The following is a 25,796-nucleotide window of genomic DNA, read 5'->3' as shown; positions in this document are numbered from 1 at the left end:
TATTGTTGCAAAAGAACAATCAGTTGCTTCCTTTCATAAATGACAAATCTATCGGCCAGCATTGCACAGGGCTGTCCCGGAAAAATTTTATATAAGAGCAGATACATTCGCCGTTTTTATTGAGGTAAGAATTTTTCCTTTTTTTATTCAGCATGATCTTACAGGGCCATGACGCAGCGCTGCTGTCGTCCAAATTCTACCAGGTTACTGAATTTATTTTTTATTACGAGGTTTAGGAATTTTTCTGTTTCGAGCTTACATTAAATTGCAAACAAATTTTGTGTGGAGGGTAAATGTGAATGAATTTCTGTAGGGAGGTTATAAATGGGAACCAATTTTGTTCTGAGGTTACATTAAAATTAGAATCGCTATCCATAATAATTATTATTTATTACAATTTTTTTGTGGGGAGGTTACACTGTAATATTTTTATTATTAATTTTACTGTGGGGAGGTTACACGGTGCAGCGTAAGATTCGCCCGTAAGAGCTCTGCAATTACGGAGGCATCTCGTTCTAAAACGCACTCCGTTTTGTACATGCGTTTTATATGCACCTTAATAATTTACTGTCGATATCTGGACTTAAAGCTGTGAAGAGATGAATATAAGGAGGGCACTCCGCTTGTTTGCGGCAAGTGTCACAACTCAGAAGTCGCTATTTTTTTTATAGGAAAAGGAGGGAAAGCCAAGCTAGTTTTTTGACTTTTTGCTCCACTTAATCGTATTGCTGAGTCTCTGTTTTAATAAATCATTCTTCGGTGGCACTTCGAAATAGTTTTCTCAAATTTTTATTTATTTGTGCGCGTCAGAAGCATACACTGTAGCTTGCAGGGTATCAAAAATATCAACAACAACGTTTCAACCAGACTGGTACTATAAGCGTTATCATTTTTGCTGACAGATAATGGGTTCGGCTAATTATATGCAGGGCAAACACATAGTAAATAGGGTGTGATTGGTATGCAACTAATTCACATTCTTCCTTGGTAGCATCAGTCATGTTCTGAGGAAAGCATGTAGTTGACCACAACTTGCAGATGGTTCGTTCTCTCTTCTTCACCATATCCAAATAATGTAGGGTCGTAAGCAAATCCCCACTTTCTCGTGTTGATTTTCTTTTTACCGACTCCAGAAAGTAGCATATTGAGCGTCTTCCATAAGATCAACTATCCATTATCCAACCTGCAGGTAGCTAGATCTGGAACGCCATGAACTTTTTATGAAGTGGGAAGACGGTTCACTGAGGCTTTCTGTTGCATGATGGAAGCTCTTTCTTGACTTGAACTTCCGCATTGCTGGTTGATACCCGTATAAAGTATGAGTCCTGAAATTCACTGCCATAGGTTCCTCCAGCCTGAATGTACACTCATGGCGGATATCTGGAGACGGAATACTTGCTAGACAGAAAACGTTTTCAACTAATTCACATTCTTCCTTGGTTGCATCAGTCATGTTCTGAGGAAAACATGTAGCTGGCCACAACTTGCAGACTTGCAGATGGTTCATTCTCTCTTCTTCACCATATCCGAATAATGTAGGGTCGTAAGAAAATCCCCACTTTCTCGTGTTGATCTTCGTTTTACGACTCCAGAACGTAGCCTATTGATCGTCTTCCATAAGATCAACTTTCCTCGTGGCCAGGAGGCGGGGGGGGGGGGGGGGGGGCTTCCAGAAGGCATCCATCATCCAACCTGCAGACAGCATTTACTTGATTCGTATGGTTAGATCTGTACCAGGAAGGGCAGGCACATTTTGCAGCTGAATAACAAAGGGTTATAGCTGAAGTTCTTCGGATGTAAGGCTGCGCCTCAACCATATTGTACCAGAATATTGTTCCTTGCTGATGTCTTTATTTTGGTTTCACTGTGTGCTCTGTAGGTGAGTGCATTGTCAAGAGTTACTACTAGATGTTCGGAAATGAAACAGTGTTCGAGTTGCGTACTTTCAAAAATCACATGCAGTTGTCTTGCTGTAAGTCTTTTTTTGGGGGATGGCAGGTATAGGCCTGTGTTTCTGATGGATTCGGCTTCAGCTATTTCTCTTGATAGTAACTGCTTAGTTTAAATTTATCCATGTTATATGGATATTGTTCAAGGTCTGCGACTGTATTATAAGATTATGTGGAATAATTTATACTGCTGCAGTCACTTTTTACTAATATTTTATTAGCACAATGCATTTCGGCAGCATTCTGCCGTCATCAGGTGCATTATATACTTATACATCAGCTGATAGGGTGTTACATTCGCTGTGTGTGTCAGTGAGGTTAAGAATCGAAAAATAAACCTTGTGGAAGGATAAATCTGATACGGTGTGTACATTATGTGAATAGCATGATTAGGTAATATATTAATATGTTTACTTACATTTCTGTTGGCGATTTCATTTTCTGGCACACACAGCATAGTAACAGGTAAATCACAACTTAGCATTTGCACAAACACCTGTTTACATCTTTCCAAAGAGTTTTAAAATCTAAGATAAACTACTTACAATTTCAAAGACTGTCAACATCTTTCCAGAGAGTTACAAAATCTAAGCTAAACTACTTACAATTTCAAACACAGTAACATATATCTGTAGTGAAGATGAGAACTTCTATCTAGATGTATTGGCAATATGGAGTATGTTACATGGAGCCTGCCTCTGTGGCCGAGCGGTTCTAGGCGCTTCAGCCCGGAACCGTGCTGCTGCTACGGTCGCAGGTTCGAATCCTGCCTCGGACATGGATGTGTGTGATGTCCTTAGGTTAGTTAGGTTAAGTAGTTCTAAGTCTAGGGGACTGATGGCCTCAGATGTTAAGTCTCATAGTGCTTAGAGCCATTTGATTTTGTTACATGGATACTTAATGAAAACTATTCTGTCAATGAAATAAACATTTAATGTTGAAGTTTTTGAAGAAGTCAACATTATTGCTTTCAAGCTTATCATTTAATAATACATCTCCATGTGCTGTGAAATGAATGAAGATTTCCAGTTCTTCACATAAGTCCATTTGGTGTCCCTTATTCTTTTTATATAATATATGAAGATTATTCGCAGTATCATGGAATGAGTGGCCTGTGTCTTTTATGTGGGTGGCTATTGCTGATCTATTGTAATTGTTAGTGTGGTAAGCATTTATGTGTTCATTATATCTTGTTTGGAAGTCTCTCTCAGTTTGGCCTTTATAGAGGGATCTGCAGGTATTACATACTATTTTGTAGATGCCTGTGTCCTTAAATGCCGAAGTGATAAGGAATACCACTCAATCCATGATAAGAAGATTGAAAGCATTGAATTTATGATACCTATGGTCATCACATCGAACACCTTCTGTAAATGGACGTTCATGGCACCTTTGTGAGCTTCGTTGACCTTCAAAGACCTTACTGTTGCACATTATTGGATTAGTCTCGATAGCCGCCATCATAAAATAAGTAACAAACTGTAGCGTCCCACTTAAAAAAAAAAAAAAAACAGGTTGACCTTCATATCTCTGACGCGACCCTACCTTGCAACAAAAAATCAACGCCATGTTATGGCCCCCGTTGTCCCATGCAACATTTGTCACACAAACTTTTCAGCTACTATCATACTTTCGGAATTATTCTAGGTGGCAATAGTTCGTGACTCACCCTGTATACAGCTCTGCCGTTAATTTAATCGAATGTATGCGTTTGAATTCAGCAACTGAAATATGCAAATGCTGCCCAATTGAGATAGTTTCGTCGCTGGAGTCGTCCTTTTCGAATAGGTATCGATATTCTCCCAATAGAGTGGATGTATCAGAGATAAAATCTTGAATGTAAATGGTTGTACAGCTTATAGGAATAGTTTTTCTTGGGCTGCACTGGACGGCTTCCAGCAACTCTGTGTGTCTCTGGAGATGGATCTCATTTTTTGTCAGTTTGTCTTCTTGAAATTGTTCATGCCCCTGAAGTTCACCATATATGGGCGGATTGCTGGTATTAACTGACACTGGAGGGTGTTGTTTGTGAGCGATCCGTTTGCAAACTGATTCTATTCTTTGTTCCGTTTATTTTTTACTCACAAAAATAAGATTAGGATTGTATCCATGTTGTCATCTGCCACTGTCAAAAGATAACGGAAGTTCGTTATCATGGACAAAGATATTTGATGTAGTTCTGCCCACTCTCGAACGGTATGTCCAATTGAATAGTTTTGAGGGAACCTCATACGGTGCCGTGGCTAGATGTTTTCTGATTGTCGAAAGTAGCAGGAGGATTAAATGAAAAAATCCCATTAGGATAACTCTAATAAGAGGAAATGATAAGACTACTAACTTCAACAGTAATGATTTCACTGTTATTTTTTTCTGTGACGGAAATCGTGTTAATCTGGAGATCTAGTCTGGCGAAGATTGCACACTACCGTACAGGCCATGAGGTTTTTTGGCCACTACTTTCATTCCTGGAACCGTAGGACGAAGTTGGTAAATTTCTCTGTGTGTTTCTTGGTCATATAATAAATAAATCATATTTGTGTGTGCAACAAAGGTTGTAGCAGAACTTCCATGTATCACACCTTCTTCACGTGACAAGCTGAAGGAGTCCTGACACAAACATGGAATTAGTGGCTATGTCCTGCAGCATATTATGAGTTTATCGCCCTCTCAAATATTTTTTTCGGGGAATAAAATCTTCCGTTTTTACTTTGTAGTGTCATATATTAACCTCCGTCTTTCCTTACGTTAGAAATTTTAAATGCACATACACATTCTTCATGTCGCAGGCAATAGTACTACAGTTTTTCATCTATGTTTATTTTAAAACGAGCATAGCTGTTTTGAAATCTGTATAATATGTGTAGGTAATACATGAATCGTATCTGACGGTAACAATTGCTCGAAAAGTGTATACATTCGACACACTGAGTGGCAGTACACTCCCACTCGATCAAAATTTATCGAGCAATTGCCTCAGAAATATATGACCAAATCCTCACAAATTATCTGTACGATTTGATGAGTTAATGTAGTAACTGCAATTATATTATTCCAAAAAGCTACGTGCGCAAATGCTATTTTACAGGCAGTCGTATCTCAGGTTTTATTGATCACAGAGATGAGAGATGAAGTGTTTCAGATAGTCCTTGACCTAGCTACCATTTGCATATTTATCGGCAGAACGGGTATACTATAGCTATCCTTCAATACAGGGTCAAATTTTAAACATTACACACTACCTCCAAGACAGGTAAATTGCGTAAATCAGTTGGTTCTTTTGCCTTAGGTGTATTCTTGGCTGCGCCTTAAAGGCTTATAAAATCACCATTTCTTCATGGGCGAGTCCTGGTAAAACCCGGAAAAACCAGGATGTTTTAGCAACAAAAATCAGTTGCGGAAATGCGTACTTCTATAATTTCTATTCATGGTAATTCGTCGAATTTTTTTGCCATGCCCTGTATGTTCTTAAGCTGGCATTCTCAGTGAGCTCCGAACATTTTTTCTATATCATTATACATTAGCGAGATCCATAGGTTCCAAGCTATCGTACTTACGTGGAAAACAGTAACAACGGGTTATTAGCCGTTTTTGCAGCGTGGATCGCAATTTATCTGAATAATTAAGCGTACAAAATGGATCAAATTTTAACTTGCACTCTTTAGACATTTATCTAGGAGCGGAAATTTGCATTTCCAGAAATATTTATTCGTTATCAAGATATACCCAAAAACCATGATTTCTGTGCACCAAAAGTGCAAGTTGTGGGGATGGTCACTTCTACAATTTCTATTCATGGTAAATCGTCGAAATTTTTACCAGATGTCCTTAAGATGATGTTCTCGGGGAACCTTGAAATTCTTTTCGCTATCATTATCCATTAACGAGATTCAGGGATTCAAATTTATCTTACTTCTGTACGTGAAACATGCACATAAAATAGGGTCTGAAGCGTAAATGTAGTTTTAAGTGGCGTAATGAACACGTGGGGAGGTTTCTTGGGTCATCGCAACGGTTCTGAGGTCGCAAAACGACTTTTTAGTCGCAATTTTTCATCTATAAAACTTAATGAGGCCTGTCTCTGAATAACGGACGCAAAATGCCTACACAGGCTTGTTTGACCCGAAAATTATTCGATCGTGCCACCTGGTGGCGTAAGAACCTTGCAGAAATCATTTTGTCATACGAAATGATTTGTATCTCCAAAGCAAACAACGCATTTTTTGATACACTTTTTCGCAGGTGTAGCCAAAAAAATGTTGTGCGTTTTTATGTAAAGTAGAGTAAAGTGAACTTGCTTTAGTGTCGAAGTACGAGATATGTTCAAAAATTTCCGCAAATTTTTCTACGCTTACCTTTTACTTATTGTGCATGTTCTTCGGAATACTCTTCTCCGCACTTAATACACACCACCCAACGCCGTTTCCACTTTCGGTAGCAGTCTTGCTACGCCTCGTACTGGATCGCGCGAAACGCCGTGTGCGAATTTTTTTTTATCTCCTCTATCGTTGTAAATATTTGTCCTTTCAACAGGTTTTTCAATTTTGGAAATAAAAAAAGTCCACATGGATCAGGTGTGGAGAGAACGGAGTATGAGGCAGCACAATGGTTTCGGTTTTTGTGCAATAGTCACGCACCAACAGGGATGAATGTGCGGGTGCGTTATCGTAAATGCAAGAGCCATGAATTGTATCGCCTCATTTCAAACGGTTTCCTTCTCACATTTTTTCGCAGGCGTCGCAACACGTACCGAAAATACCCTCTAACGTTTTGTCCTTGTGGAAAGAATTCATGTTGAACTAATCCTTTCAAAGTCAAGGAAAACTATCAGCATGGCTTTGACATTTGACCTGACCTGACGAGCTTTTTTTCGTCTTGGAGAACCTTTCCCGACCCATTGTGAAGACAGAACATTGATCTCAACATCATAACCGTAGACCCACGTCTCATCACCTGTTATGATTCTCTTAAGGTACATCTCTATCTCATTTGCGCGATCCAAAAGCTCTTTACGGACTGTGAGTCGAAGGTCTTTCTCGTCTTGATTCATGACCCGTGAGACGAACTTGGCGGCAACACGATGCATTCCAAGATGCTGTGACAGGATTTCATTGCACAATCCAACTGAAATATTACCGTCTTCCTAAATCTCTCTGACAGTCAGTCGCCGCACGGGATTAGCCGAGCGGTCTGAGGGCGCTGCAATCATGGACCGTGTGGCTGGTCCCGGCGGAGGTTCGAGTCCTCCCTCGGTCATGGGTGTGTGTGTTTGTCCTTAGGATAATTTAGGTTGGGGTTGGGTTGTTTGGGGAAGGAGACCAGACAGCCAGGTCATCGGTCTCATCGGATTAGGGAAGGAAGCCGGCCGTGCCCTTTGACAGGTACCATCCCGGCATTTGCTTGGAGTGATTTAGGGAAATCACGGAAACCTAAATCAGGATGGCGGGACGCGGGATTGAACCATCGTCCTCCCGAATGCGAGTCCAGTGTCTAACCACTGCGCCAGCTCGCTCGGTGATAATTTAGGTTAAGTAGTGTGTAAGCTTAGGGACTGATGACCTTAGCAGTTAAGTCCCATACGATTTCACACATATTTGAATATTTGAACATTTCACAATCAGTATTTGATTGACATGCACAATTTCGTTGACGTTCCTGACGTGAGCGTCGTTGGTAGTCGTCGAAGGGCGTCCTGAACGAGGATCATCTTTTACTTCCGCCTGGCCATTTTTAAACAGTGTGAACCATTCGTAACACAGAGTACAGCTCAAGTACTCACCACCATAGGCTTTCTGCATCATTTGGTGTGTCTCTGTAAAGGTTTTCTTAAGTTTCACGCAAAATTTAGGGCAGACACATTGCTCCTATAACTCTGCCATCTCGAAATTCGCAAACTGTGCGACACAACTTTCTACTCAGTACAGCACTGAACAACCATGAAACTTACACATTAAACACAGTCGTGTGCAGGGATGCCAACTGCGTTTTGCTCCAACACACCTTTGGCGCGATATTACGAATGTTCTGGAATTTTTTTCAACATATCTCGTACATAAATAAACTGTCAAAATACCGAGCGAGGTGGCGCAGTGGTTCGACACTGGACTCGCATTCGGGAGGACGACGGTTCAATCCCGCGTCCGGCCATCCTGATTTAGGTTTTCCGTGATTTCCCTAAATCGCTTCAGGCAAATGCCGGGATGGTTCCTTTCAAAGGGCACGGCCGACTTCCTTCCCCATCCTTCCCTAATCCGATGAGACCGATGACCTCGATGTCTGGTCTCCTTCCCCAAAACAACCAACCAACCAACCAAACTGTCAAAACCTCCTTGACCTACAGAATTCGTTTTATATATGCAGCACCCTCTGTTGTAACAGGGAAGAAGGGAACCAGCTAAAAAATGCTCCTGTCGGAGCACAAAAAAGGCGAATATGCGCCTCTTTAAACAACTTAACAGAAAAGAGGGGAAACTGCTGTCTCAATCTTCCTACCGCTTTCTTCACCAAAAATTTTGGCATGCGAACATATTCGTGCTTTTTGTGTTCGAAGAAAATACGAGAGAGACGGTGACGGCGGAAGAGAGTGGAGACAGTGTCAGTGGGAAAGAAAGAGGGAAGAGACAGTGATTGCGTGAGAGAGCAAGTGGTAGTGAAAGAGAAAGAGAGATGCGGGTAGATGAAGACAGTAGTAGTGGGAGCGAAACAGGGAGGAGATAGTAATACTCAGTGAGAGACAGTGCCAGTAAAAGAGAAAGAGAGAGGGGTGGAGATATAGTAGTTGCAGTGGGAGCAAAAGAGAGAGGAGACAGTGTAAATAAAAAAGAGAGATGAGTGGAGACCATATATTGGCTTGCAGTGTCTGGACCCCTAGACCGGCAAACTTGAACGCGAAAAAAATTTGTCCACTTACGCCCATCCCCTATACTAACGTGTTTAAGTTTCCTAGTCTAGGGGTCGCAATATCGAGCAAATCATCCTGGAGGACATGTGTGCAGATGAGACAATGGTGGCTGAAGAGAGACATAGCAGGCTATAAGCGAGAAACAAAAAGACAGTGGTAATGGGAGAGAAAAAGAATGGGGCAAAGATAGTGGCAGTGGGACACACAGTGGAAGTGACAGAGAAGGAGACAGTGGTAAGGAAGAGCGATAGAAAGGGGTGAAGGCAGTGACAGTGGGAGAAATAGAAAGGAGAAACTACCAGTGAGAGAGACTGGAGATAGCGAGAGAGAGAGAGACATATACAGGGTGTTACAAAAAGGTACGGCCAAACTTTCAGGAAACATTCCTCACACACAAAGAAAGAAAATATGTTATGTGGACATGTGTCCGGAAACGCTTACTTTCTATGTTAGAGCTCATTTTATTACTTCTCTTCAAATAACATTGATCATGGAATGGAAACACACAGCAACAGAACGTACCAGCGTGACTTCAAACACTTTGTTACAGGAAATGTTCGAAATGTCCTCCGTTAGCGAGGATACATGCATCCACCCTCCATCGCATGGAATCCCTGATGCGCTGATGCAGCCCTGGAGAATGGCGTATTGTATCACAGCCGTCCACAATACGCGCACGAAGAGTCTCTACATTTGGTACCGGGGTTGCATAGACAAGAGCTTTCAAATGCCCCCATAAATGAAAGTCAAGAGGGTTGAGGTCAGGAGAGCGTGGAGGCCATGGAATTGGTCCGCCTCTACCAATCCATCGGTCACCGAATCTGTTGTTGAGAAGCGTACGAACAGTTTGACTGAAATGTGCAGGAGCTCCATCGTGCATGACCCACATGTTGTGTCGTACTTGTAAAGGCACATGTTCTAGCAGCAGAGGTAGAGTATCCCGTATGAAATCATGATAACGTGCTCCATTGAGCGTAGGTGGAAGAACATGGGGCCCAATCAAGACATCACCAACAATGCCTGCCCAAACGTTCACAGAAAATCTGTGTTGATGACGTGATTGCACAATTGCGTGCGGATTCTCGTCAGCCCACACATGTTGATTGTGAAAATTTACAATTTGATCACGTTGGAATGAAGACTCATCCGTAAAGAGAACATTTGCACTGAAATGAGGATTGACACATTGTTGGATGAACCATTCGCAGAAGTGTACCCGTGGAGGCCAATCAGCTGCTGATAGTGCCTGCACACGCTGTACATGGTACGGAAACAACTGGTTCTCCCGTAGCACTCTCCATACAGTGACGTGGTCAACGTTACCTTGTACAGCAGCAACTTCTCTGACGCTGACATTAGGGTTATCGTCAACTGCACGAAAAATTGCCTCGTCCATTGCAGGTGTCCTCGTCGTTCTAGGTGTTCCCCAGTCGCGAGTCATAGGCTGGAATGTTCCGTGCTCCCTAAGACGCCGATCAATTGCTTCGAACGTCTTCCTGTCGGGACACCTTCGTTCTGGAAGTCTGTCTCGATACAAACGTACCGCGCCACGGCTATTGCCCCGTGCTAATCCATACACCAAATGGGCATCTGCCAACTCCGCATTTGTAAACATTGCACTGACTGCAAAACCTCGTTCGTGATGAACACTAACCTGTTGATGCTACGTACTGATGTGCTCGATGCTAGTACTGTAGAGCAATGAGTCGCATGTCAACACAAGCACCGAAATCAGCATTACCTTCCTTCAATTGGGCCAACTGGCGGTGAATCGAGGAAGTACAGTACATACTGACGAAACTAAAATGAGCTCTAACATGGAAATTAAGCGTTTCCGGACACATGTCCACACAACATCTTTTCTTTATTTGTGTGTGAGGAATGGTTCCTGAAAGTTTGGTCGTACCTTTTTGTAACACCCTGTATAAATAGTTGTAGTGAGAGGGAGATGCTGAGTATGAAGGCTTAACTGCGAAGAGAGGCTGGGTAAAAGGATAAGCGTGTTCCGCATTAAACGAACGCGAATACTTTGCATGCCAATATGTTTGGCGATGAGGGCTGAATGAGGATCGATGCAACTGGTTTCCCACTTTTATGTCAGAGTCTGTTAAAGTTGTGGATATATGCTTTTTTGTGCTCTGACGTATGAAACATAGCTTTTCGACCTTTGACAAATTTCGAGTCGCATCCATAGCAGCAACAGTTCGACATCACAAAAAGAGGTTCAAATGGCTCTGAGCACTATGGAATTTAAGATCTGAGGTCATCAGTCCCCGAGAACTTAGAAATACTTTAACCTAACTAACCTAAGTACATTACACACATCCATGCCCGAGGCAGAATTCGAACCTGCGACCGTAGCAGTCGCGCGGTTCCGGACTGAAGCGCCTAGAACCGCTCGGCCACTGCGGCCGGCTTCAGCATCACACCTCTTACTATTAAATAATATGGCAAATATGTGTTTTATTAAACAAAACCGGCATTCGAATACCACGTGACTATTTCGGTTTGATGTTGGCTGTATCCTCAGGACGCTGTGACCACTCCACACAAATTTCTGCTTTATGGGAGCTGCGAGACTTTCTTCGCCCTCGTTCCATGTGGAGATGGTTTCTCTGCTATTATTGCAATGTCTGTGTTTAAAGGTCTGCTATGCAATGTCCCATAGACATGCATGTATGCGAATCTGTGAATCATCGTTTCTCCGATGTAAAAAAAGATTTATTGTTTACATTATACAGTGAGATGACAGTAGTCATGGGATATCTCCTAATATCGCATTGGACCTCCTGTTGCCCGGCGTAGTGCAGCGACTAGACAAGGCATTGACTCAACACGCCGTTGGAAGTCCCCTGCAGAAATATTGGGTCATGCTCCTCTATAGCCGTCCATAATTGCGAAAGTGTTGCTGGTGCAGAATTTTGTGCACGAACTGCCTCTCCATTATGTTCCATAAATGTTCGATGAGATTCATCATGGGCAACGTGGGAGGCCAAATCACTCGCTTTAACTGTCCAGAATGTTCTTCAAACTAGTCGTGAACAACTGTGGCTCGGTGACATGGCACATTGCCATCCATAAAAATTGCATCTTTGTTTGGGAACATGCAGTCCATGAATGACTGCCAGTGGTCTGCAAATAGGCGAACATAACCATTTCCACTCAATGATCGGTTTTGTTGGACCAGAGGACCCAGTGAATTCCACGTAAACACAGCACAAACCATGTGTAAGCCACCACAAGCTTGCACAGTGCATTGTTGACAACTTGAGTCCATGGCTTCGCAGGGTTTCCGTCGCAGTCAAACCCTACCATCAGCTCTTACCAACTGAAATCGGGACTCAATCTGACCAGACCACGGTTTTCCATTCTTCTAGGATCCAACCGACATGGTCAGGAGCCGAAAAAGGTGCTGCAAGCGAAGTCAAACTGTTAGCCAAGGCACTCGCGTCAGTCGTCTGCTGCCACAGCCCGTTAACGCCAAGTCTCACCGCACTGTCCTGACAGATACGTTTGTCGTACGTTCAACATTGATTTCTGCGAGTATTTCACGTAGTGCTGCTTGTCTGACAGCACTGACAACTCTATGCAGACGCCGCTACTCTCAGTCGTTAAGTGAAGGCAGTGGACCTCTACACCGGCCGTGGTGAGAGGTAATACCTGAAATTTGGGGTTGTCGGCACACTCTTAACACTGTGGAATTCGGAATATTGAGTTCGATAACGATTTCCGAAATAGAATGTTCCATGTGTCTAGCTCGGTCTACGATCTCGCTTTCAAAGTCTGTTAATTCCTATCGTTCGGGGATGATCGTGTCGGAAACGTTTTCGTATGAGTCATCTGAGTGCAAAGACGTTCCGCCAGTGCACTGCCCTTTTATACCTTGTGTACGCGACACTACCACCGTCTATATATGTACATATTGCTATCCCGTGACTTTGTCACCTCAGTGTAGAAACGTCAAAGCGGATCAACGTCTAGCCTTACTTCATGAGGGTGGGAAAGGAAATTCCTCCGATACGTACAGACTGCGAGTCTGTGAGACTATTACAGTCTGTGTGTGCAGGTTAAAGTTTTCCCTCGCTCAGCCGAAGTGAAAGAGCGTTGTAGGCAGGCAAGGAATTGGCAGGCATGATTTTTTGTACGAACCTGTAGGGATCTGATCATATCGAGTCAAGTATCCACGTAGGATACCCGGCGCACTGCTAGTTACCAAGAGTGGCCCAATCAATAAGGGAAGCATGTCAGGTGATACTATAATACTACGACCGAGGAGTATTACCCTTCAATATTTACACTATGTGACATGGTCAGCATTTTCATCATCAATATTATAATCAGACAGTCAAGTTCTTTGCCTTTGCGGTAGATATTATTTTACAGCTATCCAAATTTAAAGAGATGTACCACTCATTACACCAAGCGAAAAATTTGTCCAAGTCCTGCGATTCTTTACGATCGTCCAACGACGATATCGGATTCTTAAACATCTGACAGCACATAATGTATTGTGAAAGTCACATTCGCACTTTTAAAGGCTTCTGATGTTAGGCAAGCTATCTACATGTACAGTGAGACTTTACTTGATCTATTACAAAATAAATTACCGGCTACTGGTACATCTTCTGATCTACCAAAGGCATTGTAAATCACAATATCATTGTAAGTAGATTAGAATATTACAGAGAAAGGGGAAATGCTGCAAAGTGGTTCAAATGCTATATCTCTGACAGGAAAGGAAGGGTGTTATTAGGAAACAGAATTCTATTAATCCATCAGGTATCATCCAACAGGGAACTAATTACATGTGCTGCCCCACAAGGTTCCACATTAGGGCTTTCACTTTTTCTTTGTGTACATCAATGACGTTTCATCTGTAACATTACCGGGTGCCAAGTTTATTTTGTCTGCAGATGATGCAAACGTTGCAGTAAATAGTAAGTCAAGTCTTAGAAATATCAGGTAGTGAAATTTTAGTGGACACTAATAAACGGTTTCTAGGCAGTTCTTTGTCACGAAACTTTGTAAAAAAAAGAGAGAGAGAGACAACAAGCACACAGAAAAGTCATAGTTTTAAATTCTTGGGATTACAGCTTGATAATACACTGACGATCCAAAACGTTATCTCCACCTCCTTAATAACTTGTCGGTCCATCTCTGGAACGAAATAGGTAACCGGTTCTGCATATCATGGATTCGAAAGCTTGTTGGTGGGTTTTTAGAGGTATGTCGCGCCAAATGTCCACGCACAAATCATGTAATTTCCTTACACAGTGGGCCGCTGATTTGTTTACTCGGAGATGGCACCTGATAGCGACCCAAATGGGTTTCCTTGGATTCACATGAAGCGAATTTTGTGGTCAAGACATCAACGTGAGTGCACTATCATGCTCCTCAAATCACTGTAGCACAGTTCTTTGAGACACGGACAATTATCCTGCTGGAGGATGACGTCGCCAGCGGGGAAGGTGTCATACTTGAAGGGGTGCAGGTGGTCCACTGCGCAGCAGAATGTGTCTCTCGCATAGCATAATACCGCTCCAACCAGCCTGCGTCCATGGCGCGGCCCACATTTCGAACCGCCGTTCGTGAGATGGTGTTTGTGGAGACGACCATCGACCTGGTGACCTGGTGTAGCAAAAACGTGATTCATCCGACGACGCGATCCGTTTCCATTGATCCACGGGCCAATCTCGACGATCTCGTGGCCACTGCAATCGTAACTGACGGTGCCGTTGGGCCAACGTGTGAACACGGAGGGGTTGCCTGCTGCGGGGCCCAATGTTCAACAATGTTCCATGAACGGTATGCTCCGAAACACTTATGTGTGCACCAGAATTGTGCTCTTTCGAAAGAGATGCCACAGATCACCACGAATCCTGCTTTACATAGAAGGCAAGCCTCCATATCCCACGTCCTGTGAAGAGTCTTGGACGTCCAGCCACCTATCGCCCAGTGGTAGTTTCACTGTCGCTCTAACACTTCCCATAGACGCTCACTACAATAGCACGTGAACATTCGACCAGCTACGCCGTTTTCGAGAAACTCTTTCACAGCCTCTGAGTAATAATAAATTGGCTCTGAGCACTATGGGACTCAACTGCTGTGGTCATAAGTCCCCTAGAACTTAGAACTACTTAAACCTAACTAACCTAAGGACATCACACACATCCATGCCCGAGGCAGGATTCGAACCTGCGACCGTAGCGGTCGTTCGGTTCCAGACTGTAGCGCCTTTAACCGCTCGGCCACTCCGGCCGGCTGAGTAATGATAATATCACCTTTGTCACAGTCGCTAATGTCAGTAGATTTCCCCATTTGCGGCCCGTGTCGTCACTAGAATGATTCCACATCCGTCTTTCATCCACGGATATACTTTCCTTACCGTGGCACCTTCTCCCAGCGCCACCAGGCGACATCCAACCTCGCGGTGGGCAGTGGTCATAACGTTTTGGCTTATCGGTGTAAATTCAGTTAGAAGGAGCAAAGCATGGAACTTCTGAAGTACCTAAATAAAGCTCAATTTGCATTGCGAATGCTGTCAATAGAGGTGATTTTAACAGTCGGCATACTACGCTTACTTGCGTTAGATATGGTCATACGGCACTATTTTTTTCGGTAATTCTTCAAACCAAGCTAAAGTTTTTCGAATCCAAAAACGTATAATAAGAATTATTTAAGGCGTGAACTCAAGAACATCCTGCAGATGTCTGCTTAGGGAAATAAGAATAACTACTATTTCTCAGTGTATCCATTCGTAATGAAATTTGTCTTTAAAAATACGAGTATATCATCTTACAAACCAACTACTCAATTCATGGAATCAGTATTAGAAATAAGAATAAAGATTTAAAGTCACTTACTTTGGTCTTCAAAGGCGTTCACTATTCAGGTACGCATATTTTCAGTAGCTTGGCAGCAGCCATAAAAAGTGTTACTACTAATAAAGTTCAGTTTAAGAGGGGCCTAAAGGATTTTTTGGTGGCCAACTTCTTCTGCTCCATTGATGCATTTCATAGGATAAGGGGCGATCAAAGAGTATTCGTTTGAGGGCGTTGCTGCAGCGTATATACAACTTAGCGCGACTCCGACGCTGGTATACAGGGTGTTACAAAACGGTACGGCCAAACTTTTCCATGTTAGAGCTCATTTTATTACTTCTCTTCAAATCACATTAATCATGGAATGGAAACACACAGCAACAGAAAGTACCAGCGTGACTTCAAACACTTTGTTACAGGAAATGTTCAAAATGGCCTCCGTTAGCGAGGATACATGCATCCACCCTCCGTCGCATGGAATCCCTGATGCGCTGATGCAGCCCCGGAGAATGGCGTATTGTATCACAGCCGTCCACAATACGAGCACGAAGATTCTCTACATTTGGTACCGGAGTTGCGTAGACAAGAGCTTTCAAATGCCTCCATAAATGAAAGTCAAGAGGGTTGAGGTCAGGAGAGCGTGGAGGCCATGGAATTGGTCCGCCTCTACCAATCCATCGGTCACCGAATCTGTTGTTGAGAAGCGTACGAACAGTTTGACTGAAATGTGCAGGAGCTCCATCGTGCATGACCCACATGTTGTGTCGTACTTGTAAAGGCAAATGTTCTAGCAGCACAGGTAGAGTATCCCGTATGAAATCATGATAACGTGGAAAGTCATGATAAGTGGAAGAACATGGGGCACAATCAAGACATCACCAACAATGCCTGCTCAAACGTTCACAGAAAATCTGTGTTGATGACGTGATTGCACAATTGCGTGCGGATTCTCGTCAGCCCACACATGTTGATTGTGAAAATTTACAATTTGATCACGTTGGAATGAAGACTCATCCGTAAAGAGAACATTTGCACTGAAATGAGGATTGACACATTGTTGGATGAACCATTCGTAGAAGTGTATCCGTGGAGGCCAATCAGCTGCTGATAGTGCCTGCACACGCTGTACATGGTACGGAAACAACTGGTTCTCCCGTAGCACTCTTCATACAGTGACGTGGTCAACGTTACCTTGTACAGCAGCAACTTCTCTGACGCTGACATTAGAGTTATCGTCAACTGTACGAAAAATTGCCTCGTCCATTGCAGGTGTCCTCGTCGTTCTAGGTGTTCCCCAGTCGCGAGTCATAGGCTGGAATGTTCCGTGCTCTCTAAGACGCCGATCAATTGCTTCGAACGTCTTCCAGTCGGGACACCTTCGTTCTGGAAGTCTGTGTCGATACAAACGTACCGCGCCACGGCTATTGCCCCGTGCTAATCCATACATCAAATGGGCATCTGCCAACTCCGCATTTGTAAACATTGCACTGACTGCAAAACCACGTCGTGATGAACACTAACCTGTTGATGCTACGTACTGATGTGCTTGATGCTAGTACTGTAGAGCAATGAGTCGCATGTCAACACAAGCCCCGAAGTCAACATTACCTTCCTTCAATTGGGCCAACTGGCGGTGAATCGAGGAAGTACTGTACATACTGACGAAACTAAAATGAGCTCTAACATGGAAATTAAGCGTTTCCGGACACATGTCCACATAACATCTTTTCTTTATTTGTGTGTGAGGAATGTTTCCTGAAAGTTTGGCCGTACTTTTTTGTAACACCCTGTATAAGCACCTACGTGTGTGAGGTAAATGCGGAAACGTGAACTACGGCGACGTTGTTATCAAATGCGTCGAAACAGGACCAACGTGCTGTTATTCGTTTCTTGGCTGCCGATGGACAAACAGCGGTAGACATCCATCAGAGAATGTGTATGGAGCAGGATGTATGTCGAAAGCCACCGTTAGAGAGAGGTACGGCAGGTTTCGTGCTGGTAATTGGAAAGGTGATGTTCGCCTTGTTCTTTGATTACCGGGGCCTGGTGCTTATTGATTTCAAGGAACTGTGTCCCCATCACTGGGGAACGGTACTGTACAACGCTGGAAATATTACGGCGTGTAATTAAGACGAAACGTTGGGAAAACTGGGACAAGGTGTACTGCTGCTTCATGACAACACACGTCCCCATATCGGAAATGTCGTAACTCAAGTGAGAGACAGTCGATCACCCAGCGTATAGTCGTGATCTCTCCCCACGCTATTATTGCGCCTTTGGTCCTTTAAAGAAATCCTTGAAGGATCGACGGTTCCAGTCGGACGAGGATGTGCAGCAGGCGGTTACAGACTTCTTCATGCAGCATGACACCGTGTTTTACCAAATGGGTATCTACAGTCTGGCGCTTGGGTGGGATGATTGCCTAAATGCTCACACTGATTTTGCTTGATTGGCATACGTTTTGTGACTAAAGGCCTTCGAACGGAAACTTTTTGATCTATAAGAACCAACTGATGTGTGTATGTTACTAACAGTATAAAAAATGTATTAGTGCAATCTGACTTCTGTACAAATTCAGCGATCATTGTAAATAAATGTTGTAAAATGATTTTTCTGTTTGATTATGTGTGCCTACAATAGCCTAAGAAAACACGTACATCATTGTATTGAACATTTGCGTGTTCTGTGACAAGTCGTTTATTACCTATTAACTAAAAACGTGGTCAAGCCATTTTTTGTACTTGTTCGAGTTCCCGGCTGGGTCGGAGATATTCTCCGCTCAGGGATTGGGTGTTGTGTTGTCCTAATCATCACCATTTCATCCCCATCGACGCGCAAGTCGCCGAAGTGGCGTCAAATTGAAAGACTTGCGCCCGGCAAATGGTCTACCCGATGGGAGGCCCTAGTCAAACGACATTTACTTGTTCGAGGACAATTTCATGTGAGATCTGAGGAAGGTACATTAGCATATTTGTTTTTCGTTGAAAATATTTATTGTGTATTCTTGTTATTCTGACATGTTCTAAAAATGCAAGATCTCTTCACTATGGATTAACGGAACGAAAACTGCATCTACTCTAATCGATCGTTTCCCGCACCCATCAGCATCGACTGCTGCTGATGCTATCTAATAAACCGTCTATCTTCTTCTTTCGGAGTACGATGAGTCAGTCATTTCTTTTTGAGTTGCTCCTTCCTTTGAGTCCAATATTCTTCATTCTCTCTGAATTTCTTCTTGTCTCCTCTTCCGAGATGATGGGCTTCGACTTTATTTCAAATCTGTCTTGGAGCCTTCTTTTTCGTCTTTAGTTATTATCTGAGACGTTCAATGGTGTAATGACTTCTCTGTAATTTTTAATTCTCTTAGGTCTTTCTGGGCAACGGCCTTGCCGCAATGGATCCACCGGTTCCCGTCAGATCACCGGAGTTAAGCGCTGTCGGGCGTGGCCGGCACTTGGATGGGTAACCATCCGGGGCACCATGCGCTGTTGCCATTTTTCGGGTTGCACTCAGCTTTGTGATGCCAACTGAGGAGCTACTCGACCGAATAGTAGCGGCTCCGGTCAAAGAAAACCATCATGACGACCGGGAGAGCGGTGTGCTGACGACACGCCCCTCCTATCCGCATCCTCAACTGAGGGTGACACGGCGGTCGGATAGTGCCGATGGGCCACTTGTGGCCTGAAGACGGAGTGCTTAGGTCTTTCTGAGTTTCTTTAAACCAATTGGGTGTCATTATGCCGTCGTGGAAGAAATAAGAAATTCGTTTAGTTAGTGTATGTGAGTTCATTCGGAGAAGACGTCTTTAAGAATTTAGTCTCCTTTTCCGTGTAGTATCTGAAGGTTTTTCAATTTTTTTGTAGTTTCGTTCTTTATGTATACTATTTTATTATCTTAAAATTTTGTTCCTATGATTTTTCTTAAAATTTTTCTTTCTTTTAGTTTTAATTGTTCTATCTGGCCTATGTGATTCATGTTCAGCTTGATGCCTCTTCTGTAACCCCTAATTTCTAACCTCCATGAAAGGGATTTCTTGTTACCTGTGTCTTTTGCCAATTGGAAGCCCTGTTCAATTTTGTTTTTCCTGGCTTCTATTATCTTGAGTTCTGTTGCATTCCAACTAATGTAATTCCTCAAATATTTCAGTTCTTTAACTCGTTTTTGTATTTTCTGTTCTTGGACTTTATTTATTTATTTGGATGTTTGTTGTTTGTCATGATTTTAGTTTTTCAACTGAAATGTTAAGACTTGTTTTAGCTGCTTGTTTTTCTAGTTCCTGTGCTTCATCCATTGTTTCAGCAAACAGAGCCATATCATCTGCAAAGGTAATGCACCTGATTTTAAGATTCTTCGTTTTGCAACCCAAGTCGTATTCCACTCTTTATATTTTTGTTCTGTTCTCTGATTACCTTCTTAAGTGCACAAAAAGTAGTTCAAATGGCTCTGAGCACTATGGGACTTAACATCTGAGGTCATCAGTCCCCTATAACTTAAGAACTACTTGAACCTAACTAACCTAAGGACATCACACACATCCATGACCGAGGCAGGATTCGAACCTGCGACCGTAGCGGTCGCGCGGCTCCAGACTGAAGCGCTTATAACCTAGAAGCGCTCGGCCACACCGGCCGGCTCAAGTGCACAATTAAACAATAACGGGGAGAGCCCATCACCTTGTCTTACTAGTGTTTTTATTGCAAATGTGTCTGATACTTCACTCATGAATTTAACTTTTGAAAACGTATTTAGAATAAGGGCTCTTGTTATATTGGTTGTTTCCTTATTCAATAGCAATTCTCCTACCACTGATATTGTGGATTCTCTCTCACTCGAACCATATACCCTCTCAAAATCAATGAAGGAAATTACGTATGTCTTTGTTCTTGATTTCTTGTAAACCATAATATTTTTGAAGTTGTTCAGAGCGTGATTTACCATTTTTGAACCCTCCCTGGAACTCTCCCAGTTGTAGGTCCAATTGCAACTTTTTTATTTAAAAGGACTTCTGAAACAATCGTGTAAGTTGCACCCAGCAATGATATTCCCCTGTAATTGTTTGAGTCTGTTTTGAAGCCTTCTTTGTGAACATCGTGGATAAGATTTGTTTTCCATTATACTGGGACCTCTTCTTGTTCCCAAATTTTACTGAAGACACACTGAATTGATTTAATGGCGTTTTTGTGGGCTTTTGTCCATAATTTGATCACTATTTGATTTTCCCCCGATGTTTTATTATTTTTTTACTTCTGAAATGATTTTTCTGTTTTCTTTCAATGGTGGTTGGTGGATCTGAATCTGGGTTATCAGAATTATTTGCAGTGAATTCAAAATTTTCAAGAATGGGTTCACAATTTAAGAGTTTCTCACGGTATTCTGCTAATTTCTTACAATGTTCTGTATTGTTGTGAGCAATGATCCCGTTAACATCTCGAAATTGACGGGTTGGATCTTTTTATTTTGACAGTTTTTGCTTAAAAGTTCTGTAGAAGCTTCTTATATTGTTTTTGGTAAATTCCTCATCTATTTGGAGGAGAGTTTTGTTTTCGTATGGCTTCTTAATCTTTTCTTTTATTGTTACCTAACGTTTTCCTAATTCTAATGAAATTTGATCTATTTTCCCCTCTCTTTCGTGATTGCCACTGTTGCTAAGCCTGTTTCCTTGTTGCAATGTATGTACAACTTCCATCGACCACCATGTATGTTTAATTTGAGTTTGAGGTGCTGTATGTTCGGCTTTATCAAGTAAGTGTCGCTTGATATTTTCCCTGCTTTGAGTTTGGATGTTTGTTGTTGCCCTTGTCAAGCCATCTGATCTTACTATGTTTCTTGTGCCGTATTTCTGCCATTTAATTTGTTTCATTTTGTACTTTCTGTTTGAAACGATTTTAAACTTGATTTTGGACAGATAATGATGCAAATCCAAGCTTTCGCCCCTTAGCATTCATAGTTTCTTTGTGAAATGTCTTCTTAATTGCTACATGGTCAAGTTCGAATTCCCGTAATTTGGGGTTTTTCTGTTAGCCTGATGCCATTTCTGTTTGTTCTATAAAATGCGAGATAATTTCCAGTGTCCTCTTCTATCTGTACTAATAATAAACCTGTCATGTCTGTTTGTTTGAACAAGCTTCTCCAAAATTACAAGACGAATTTTCATGGGGTTGTCGCAGGTAACTGGGGCATAGCTTGAGGTGCCGTATCAGTATAATCACAATCGGATCACGGAAGAAGGATCTCATGATTTAATGTTTTATCTAGAACCATAGTACCTGTCCGTTTCTCTGTTTGAACATGCTAATCTCCCAAACTACTAGACGAATTGTCATGCGGTTTTCACAACTGACTTGAGCGTAGCTTGCGTTACCGTACAGGTTTTCTTTCACCGAAGTCGGATAACGAAAATAATATGTATCGTTGTTTAAAGTTTTATATAAAACCGCCGTATCTGTGAGCTAATCTCTTCCACGTTGTTTTCACAGGTAACTTGAGCATAGCTTGGGCCAGTGTATAGGCTTTATTTCATCAAACTGGATCATGGAAAAAAAACGTTGCTGAAAGTTTTAGCCATATTAATATTATCAATGTAAAAGTAGCTCCTCTAACCCGCTGAACCGATTTCGGTGAAATTAGGTATACAGGTAGCTTGAACCACGAGAAAAGAGCGTAAACTATTTTAGAAAGTGTTCAGTACAAAATGCTAATTGATTTGAAACATATTACGCGAATTAGGGAAAAATATTTTCTCTCTAAAAAAGCTATTTACTTTTGACTTCTGATCTTTATGATATTTGTAAAAATGGTTTTATTGGTTGGTGTGTGCTACGTGATACAATTCAAAGTTATGAATACAATACTTATATAACTTCATTGTGTTTAATCCATACTTCCACACTATTTGTTGCATAATGTACATGTTGTGTAATTGTGTTGCTACTTCAGTACCAAGTTGCGTGGTTATGCGCTCCTGTCCATGCCCCTCTGTATACACTTCTCTGCAGCAGAAACTGTGCATAGCACAGGCGTTTTTGACAGCTTCGGAGGGGGGGGGGGGGGGAGGGAGGAGAGTGGGGCACACCTCACGACTCACGAGCTGTGCTTATCCAGACAGGCAGACACGTGAGGGCAGCTGATGTTATTGCGTATACAGTAGCTTACTTACTCGCGATCACTCTTCACAACAAAACTACTGATTTGCGAGCGCAGCCAAAGGGAACGGTTAGCCTACAATCCAAGAAAAAAAAATTAGTTCTCTGGAAAGACTTGGATCCAATGATGGCATATTCCATATGGTGGGTAGTAGATGTGCTGATACATTGTTTCAGCATCGTTCGCCAATAGATAGCGCAGTGACATAGCTACAAAAGCGCCATTATGTCTAACCTTTAATGGGGAATGCTCACAGTCAGAAGGCTCAGTGTGGTGCAGACATGTGAATCAAGCAAACAACCACACCACAAGACGCACCTGCGCTTCCTACACCCAACTGAGCGAATTCGGAAGGAGTCATACTGTGGCCTCCCGAGTGGTGGGACAGTACTTTCGGAGAATTGCAACACAAGTTGGATGTGCAGTGTCAGTTGTGCAACGGTGCTAATATCAGTTGTCACGTGAAATTTCTCACACCCATCGACGAGGTTCTGGACATCCATGCAGCACCGACGCCCGCCAGAGTCGTCGTATTGCAAGGGCAGCAGTGTCAGATGGTGCAGTTACCGCGGCGCAGATGAGAGGGCTTGCGAGACGTGTCAACGCGAACTGCTGCAAACTGGTTATCAAGTGGGACCATGGGCGTGCACACCTGTCTTCCACTCACATTACAGCATCTACGTGCACGGCTTGATTGGTGTCGCCAGAGGGTCGTTGGGGACATGGAATGGAGCGCCGTGGTTTTCAGCTGTGAAAGCAGGTTCTGCCTGCAAGCAAGTGATGGTCGTTTGTGCGTACGGCGTAGACCTGGTGAGCGCTGTCTCGTAGAGCACATTCGTCCAACACACACTGGTCCCACCCCCCAGGTCTTATGGTCTAGGACGCGATAAGCTACAGCTCTCGTTTCTCTCTGACGTTTCTAGAGGGGATACTAATCTGTGCTCGATACTTGCAGAATGTTGTCAGACCCTTTCTTTGCCGTTCTTGAAACAGGAAGGTGATGTGTTGTTCCAACAAGATTGTGCTCGCCCACACACTGCCCGTGAAACTCGATGTGCTCTGAGAGACGTGTGCAGCAACTTTCATGCCCAGCATAATCTACCGAATTGTCTCCAATCGAGTATGTGTGGAATATGATGGGACAAGAAGTGACACATGCGACTTACCGGCCAACAGCTCTTACAGAACTACGCGTACAGGTGAAGCAGCTGTGGCATAACATACCGCAGGACAGTTTTCGCCATCTGATTTGCTAGCACAGCCAAGGGTAACAGCTAATCTACAATCCAAGGAAAAAAAAATGTGCTTTGGAAAGACGACTTCGATTTGGATCCAGTGATGGCATATTCCACATCGTACATCGACTGGATGCCAGAGTCAGTGCCTGTATTGCTGCCCGTGAGGCTGCGCCACGTGCAAATATGGGTGTTTCGGCCCGGCTCAATACCTGATACTTCAGAATCGCTTGTGCTATTGATCTGTAAATGTAATCATTTCATGTACTCCATACGCACTATTGCAATAATAAATCTTGTTTGAATTGTAAACCTCTAAAAGGGTGTACTAATTTGTTTTCTGGCAATGTATTTTAAGAACGATAGCGTTTCTTTTACACATTCTTGAGGCATATACAAAGCTACTTTTGTTTCTCTGGAAGATTCACCATCCATTATATTGAGTTCCGTTAGTCAAATATTCACCCACTTAATAACAGGTTTGGAAAGACGCTCTATAGGATCCTATCGCCGCTACTAGTCGACAATGGAATTACACGTCGAACGCCCTTCGGAAATTTAAGGAAGCTGACTCCACCTGTTGGGCTGCATGTAATATCTGCAGGATGGGTATGACTAGAGGTAGCTGAGTTTTGCAAGAGCGGTTTTTGCTGAATCTGTGCTGATTGTGTGAGAGAAACTTGTTTTTCTCCAGGACCGCCCTACTGTCTGAGCTTAAATATACTCTGTGACCTTGCAACAGACTGATGTCGGAGCTGCTGGTCTGTAATTCTGCGCATTTACAAGTAAATGGGGCTGGCCTATGTTATTTTCCAGTCAGGTATTACTTTACGTTGCGCAAGAGATTCTCGATAAATCTGAGTGAAGAAAGGAAATAATTTCGCAGCGTATCCAATGCGAAATGTAACTGGGTTTCCGTCAGAGTATGTTGTCTTGCTTTCCTCAAGCAGTCTTACTTGTTTTTCAATACCAATATCAATATCTCTCATTTATCTGTCAGAGCAGTGGTCCGACATTGATATGGTACATAGTATCGTCATGCATGGATACACATATAGCTGGGAATTTGCAACTAATGAAGGTAGTAACTGGAACTGTGACAGTGTGTGTGTGTGTGTGTGTGTGTGTGTGTGTGTGTGCCAAAACCTTTGGCTAGTAACGTGAAAGCAAATACTTTTATATTCCGATTACAGTGCCTTATTTAGAATTGCCTTTGCTACCTTACTTTTAAACACGAACGTAACTGTGTAAATTACTTTTAATGTGTGTGATATCAATTAATCTAATGTGCATCTGGCTAAGTGTAAATGAGATTGAATATAAAGAATGAATATCAATAATACTCAGAATGGCTTTGTCATGAAACGCTCACAATGGCTTAACTGTTACGTAGTGACAACTGTGTCCTGTTATAAAATGCATCTATTGAATTTATGTGACAATTTTGCGATCTGAACTGTTCCTCATTTCATCTGTAGGCCCTACAATAGATTCTTACCTTTTCAACGGGTAACTCGTCTTACTCTGTCTGCACACTGCAGGATATGAAATTCTGAACTGTAGGTACCTGAAAATAAATCACTGCATGGCAACCTGCCTTCTCTTATTTTATTTTCTTTACCAGGCTGCATCTGCAAATCAAAATTTTGTTCTCTTTCCGCAAATACGGTTCAATGTGCACGCAGTAGGGAGAGGTGTGACAGTGCAGATTTTATCGGACACAGTTTCCACGTAACAGGGAAGATAAGCT

At 42.6% G+C, this 25,796-nt stretch overlaps 1 pseudogene; it reads left to right on the top strand.

Moving 5' to 3' along the window:
• Nucleotides 1–19,044: 19,044 nt before the first annotated feature.
• Nucleotides 19,045–19,162, top strand: LOC124778810 (annotated as a pseudogene).
• Nucleotides 19,163–25,796: the final 6,634 nt, after the last annotated feature.

This window comes from Schistocerca piceifrons, chromosome 2 (assembly GCF_021461385.2).
Source record: "Schistocerca piceifrons isolate TAMUIC-IGC-003096 chromosome 2, iqSchPice1.1, whole genome shotgun sequence".
NCBI lineage: Eukaryota > Metazoa > Arthropoda > Insecta > Orthoptera > Acrididae > Schistocerca > Schistocerca piceifrons.
Note: the sequence above shows the minus strand (reverse complement) of the source record. Positions and strands in the feature narration are given on the sequence as shown.